A 5,665-nucleotide genomic window follows, 5' to 3' on the forward strand; every position below is an offset into this window, starting at 1 on the left:
AGAGGAACAGTTCATGTTAAATATTTTGGGGATAAATGCAAGGAAGCAGATTAAGATGGTTTGGATGTGCTGAAAGGAGGAACAGTGAATATTTTGTTAAAAGGATGCTGAAGTTGGAGCGATCAAGACAGAGTTGAGGAGATTCATGGATGTTGTGAAGGAGGACAACAGGTAAGTCAATGTGAGCGAGGAGGTTTGGGTTCGATGGAGGCAGATAGGTTGCTGTGGCAACCATTGACTGTAAAGGAGAAGTGGACTGATAGCGTGTGATGTCATCCATAAAAAATGACTTACTTTGGGCATTAATAAAATTCAGTTGCAATTAAGTCGCCATTTTGGACTCAGATTGTCAGTAAGCAGTGATTGGTCCAAATCGTCGACACCCCTACCACTTAAAATCAAGTTCGGGAGAATCTGTCAATCAAACGATTTAAAGATTCAACGTGAGACCCTTTACCTTAATTGAGGCATCTGACTGGTCAATTTATAAGTTGCACTACAGAAAACATATCATGAAAAAACATTAGGATTATTAGGAACATGTTAAAAATTATCAGAGCAAGAATGTTTATTCTGACAAATAGAATGACAAAGTAAAAGCTTTTGTTTTTTCAATAAAAGTCTATGGGATTTTAGCTTCTTGAAAAGGGCAGGTACGGGAGGAGGGAGGGCTCACTCAGTCCAGTTCTCATTTACAGTCACTGGGGGGGGTGGGCTAGCGTTAGCGCTTGGAGGAAGCACATGTAGCTTCACACAGAAGGGGCCTTGCTGGGATCGGAGCCAGGGTGTGTGTGCTAACCACAGTGCAAACTCCTAACTCTGTGGTTAGCACAGTGTGGCCCCCTTTAGGAGTTCACAAGGTGTAATTAAAAATCATTTTAAAGTCTCTGAATAGATTTTATTTCCTTGCATCTATGCCCTTAAGTGAATGCAAAGAAGTAGGAATGGCAACAAGAAGGAAGATAAAGAAAAGTAGAGGAGAGAGCAACCTTTTTTTTCAACACATCCATCATCAAACTCATCCCATTTCCAAACTTTAGTAAATGACAATTTCATTAACTTTGTCCTGACAAAGATGAACGACTTTCATGTTTGAGTGGAATTGTTGACAGTAGAAAACAAAACTACAAGTCTATGTTCTTCACAACAGGTTAATAAAAGGATCTATTTTCAGAGGAAATGAAGCTGCACACAAACACACACACAACTCTTTCCATTGTCCTCACACAGACACACACTGTTCTCACATGTACCCCCACGTTCCCAAATGGCTCATCTAAAATAACACAAGACGCATATCAAAATAGGCATTAAGACCCTTGTGAAAACAAACAAGAGAGGCCCCGCAGAAACAAACGCTGGTCGACAGGCTCAGGCTGCTGGCCCTGAGAATTCAGCTCCAAGTGTTAAAATAACACGGCAAACACTCCGTGGTTGACCATCTCTTCAGGGTACCACAGGGTTTGATGAATAAAGGCTGCTTTGACTGTGGCGAACACTCGAAAGGACGTGTGTCAGCAGTAATATCCGCTGCTTGCTGACAGACAGAGGGATCAGACTCATCTGGGGTAAAGGTAAAACACAAAAAAGTACACAGAGAGCTGGATTCCTCAAAGGATTAGGTCTTTACAGTAGAATCAGATGAAGGTTAGAAATATGAACAGCAGCCACACCTTTTAAAACCCTGACATGTCATTCAGCAGCATTTTTCCAGACAGAAAAAAAGAGAACCAATGAGGGTTTTTTCAGTGGTCCTCTTTCTTGTTTTGTTTTTTTTTACAAACCTGCAGAAACACGGAAGAAAATCCTCTTTTGAAAGGTAAAGGTTGCAAGGCTGAAGACTGTGGGGAATCTAAACATTTTTTTTTAATGGCTCCTGTACATGAGCAATTATATTATCGATAGCCTTTGCTTAAAGGCACCAACTTCATCGTTTCAACCACCTCTGTTATTACATGAAGGTTTAAAGCTGCCACAAAAAGCAAGAGACATCATTGGTGTGTTTGTGAATCATTTCCCTTAATTCTGAAATCAGAAGCATTTTAGATAAAGTTCTAATTTAACTATACCTAATGAAAAAGAAAATTAACTAAAAATCTGGTACCAGTTTTTCAATCTAGTTTTTAAAGTGTTCAATAATTAATCCCATTTAGAATTCACTTGTTTCTTTATTATATTGTTTATTTAAATGTATATGTAATATTTTATATACGTATAAAGACACGTATAAATGTCCAATTAAAGAAAAGAAACTGGTTCATTTGTATGAGCTTGTCTGCATCTGCCTGGATTTAGTTCAATTTTGTAGGGAACCATCATTACTGGAGGCAGAGCCTCTCCTGGTGGTGCTGAGCTCTGCAAACAGCTTCTTCTCGTCTCACCAGCACGTTTGCTGCAAGATGGATGCTGACGAGCCAGAAGCCGGAGATCTGTCTGGGAGGAAACGTCCCTGCATCCTCTGCTGTGCCTCCATCGCCCACGTAAAGATCAATCAGCTGTAAAGGCAGCTAAAGTTAGCTACAGCGAAGCAGGCCTGGGGTGTCAGAGAAGCGTGCTTCATTTTGAACAGCTGACACACAGTGGTGTGTCTACAGCTGTTGACATCCCAGTATGATTAGGGATGAAACTGATGAGGCTGTGCCAATTCTACATTTTCGCCCACGGAGCTTTTCTTCCCTCAACAATTTGCCTTTCAGATTTAAGATCAGCCCTATTCCTTTTTGTAACGGAACCCTTTCAGCAGGAGAAAACTCCAATAAAGTATTGATGCGTCATCAGTGGAACAAGTTCATGTGTAGCAGACATCGTTAGAAGTGTTCCCTCATTCATTTGAACTGTCTATCAATGTAATCATGCAGCCAATTACATTTCAAGCAAGGCTGCTTTCTGTCAGATCCTTCCTTCATATATAAAGCCATTTTAAGATAAAACTGTTAAGTCAACTAAATTCCTTGATGAGATTCGTTTCTTCAGTTATAGGTATTTGTATGATTTGCAACTTTTGGAGTGAGGGTCTTTTCAGGCAAAGCAAAAAATGCCTTTTAACTCGCTTCTCTGATCAAATTTCCCTTAACTGCAAAAACCTGGACCCAATTCTCATATTACCTTCTCTGAAAGGCTCAGGTTTAAACCCTTCGGTTATTGCTAAATATTTAATAAATTATTAAAAGCTTCCATGTGGCCAATCAGAGCAGTGGACACCATGGAAGGAGAGTCGCTAAGGGACACAACAAATTTAAGTGTGAAAAGTAGGCAGTTTTTCTGTTCTGGGGGGATTTTTTTTTTGGTTGCTCCTCAGGTGAGACAGAAGATGTAATCATCTCCTGAGGAGCAGCATTTCATGAATACCTAAAAGCCACGTTTCCCTCTGAGTACACTTGGCAGCCTGCTGGAACTAAAATCATTCGTTCTGGGCACAGTGACACCCGTGAGCAGTCATTACAGGAGCCCAGCATGCATTTTGCAGATGTGGGTTGACAAACAGCGGAACCTCTTGCCACTGCATTTGCTGTCACCCACGCTGCTTCTGGTTGGAGAAAAAAAAGAAATAAATAAAAACATTTCTTTCTAGAAAAAAAAAAAGTGGAGCTGAACAACCTATTCCTTTGTTTTAAAGCCTGGCACAAACCAAAGCTGATCCAACAGATGAAGCAGAGAACCCTTGTTTGTACACACTAATACGATTATTGTTTATTTGTTTTGGCACCTAAAAATGAACAGAAAAAAAAATCTTTATGTTGTGCTATAAAACTCAATTTAAAGCTCATAGTCAGCAGGATGGAAAAACTCATTCCTTCCCAACATCCCATTAAACACGCCACACTCTGGGCTAAAGTGAATATTTTCACATGAGGACACAGAACCATAATTGCATCAACCGTATTGCAACTATCTGTCACTAGAACACAACGCCAACTGCTTGTTCAGTGCAGTCAGGAAAAAAAAGCTAAACCTGCTCCTTCAAACTCTTTTCAAGGTAATGTATGAAAGTTCTGTCTATTTAGATGGCTCATTTAATTAGTAATATACAAAAAAACATATTGTTTTTTTATGGAATACAGATTCCTGACTGCACTGAACAAATCTACAATTTCATTGAAATCTACAATTAAAGAGATGTATTTCATTATTTAGGAGGCTGGGGGGTTAATTAGATAATCAAAGCTCCATCTGGACTGGAAAGCGTTCATCTGGGATCACGACTTCTCTGTTCTCCACCATAAATCATGTCGGCAAAAGGTCTTAAATGACTTTGTTCACGCCTTTTTTTGTTGTCAAACTGAACCCCCGTGGGATAATAAAGAATAAAAGCTGGAAAACATGATTGACATCATTTTGGTTTTGACAGAATGGAGCGTGTCAGTAAAATTACGCTTGAATAAAGTCTGTTTTTTAAGACTAGTGGTGCTGTCTTTATGCTTTTTAATGTTATAATCTATTACCTCTTTTTTTGACTTGGTTCAAAAAGTCCCTCTGATTTAGAGATCCTACTATTATTGGATGTTCAACTAAAAATAGTATTAAATAAAAATAGTTTAAAAAAAAAAAAGATCCACATCCACACCACTGACTGCTCCATTCAATCAAGGTTCTTATTCTGAAATCAGTCGGCTACTTCGGAGTCAGCTCAACGTTGTATTTGGTCCTCATTAGCAAATGTCAGCATACAGAAACGCGGAACAGTTCCTGTCAATCTTCAGTCCTGATGCCTCGCATGCGCAGGATCACAGGCAGAACAATAATTGAATTTAAACTCTTACAGTTTGGTAATCGTCTGAAAGCCACGTATGGCAGCCTCACTTGAAAGAGTCCTTCAGGGATTTAAGCACAGATTCAAAGTGTGGCAAGAACAGATGGCATGAGAAACAGCCATGGATTTCTACTGAAGTGTTGAACAACTCCAGAAGCAAAAAGCAGCATTTGGCTCCATCAAGTTTAAAAAAAAAAAAAAGAAAACTGCTAAATGTGGTAGAGTTACCACGATTAGAAAAGAAATAACAGGCTGTGTGTGTTAAAAAGCCTTTGCATGGCTGTCACTGGGAAATATTTCCTTTTTTTGTTCAGTAATTTCCAGTTTTCTTGAAGCACAGTGGGACACGCTGAACCGATTCATCTTCTAAAGGACTGAAGCTGTGAGTTTCCTGCAGGCTGATGGAGGTGGGGTTCTGGCCCAAATGCTCTCACATCACATTTAAGTGGAAGAAAGGGTGTAAAAAGGATCATTTGTGCAAGCCGTGAAAATTCTTGATTCTTGTTTTGAACAGTTTAAGGAAAAGACGTGATTAGATCGGATGCAATTGATCAAAAAGGAAGCAAATTTAAAATGTTTTTGGGAGGATCAATAAAGGAGAAATCACTTTTTTTTGGATCTATATGGAAAATATTTTAAAATGCACAATTTAGACCCCCAAAAAAGTAGGACACCCTTTCAAAAGCTTTAAAATATATAAGTTGTTTTCTGATTATCAAGTTTACTATAATTGATTTAGTTGAAGCAAAGCTAAAGGCTGATTTTAAGATCCCCAATTTAAAATCTTCACCTGCTCAGAGTGTGAATCTCTCCACCAGGAACTTGTTTTTAATCTTGTGAAGTGGGAAAAGATTCAAACCTGCAGGACGTATCTTAAAATAAAACAACATTCAAGCTGTGTCAGTCACACACAAA

Source organism: Oryzias latipes, chromosome 8 (assembly GCF_002234675.1).
Source record: "Oryzias latipes chromosome 8, ASM223467v1".
Lineage (NCBI taxonomy): Eukaryota > Metazoa > Chordata > Actinopteri > Beloniformes > Adrianichthyidae > Oryzias > Oryzias latipes.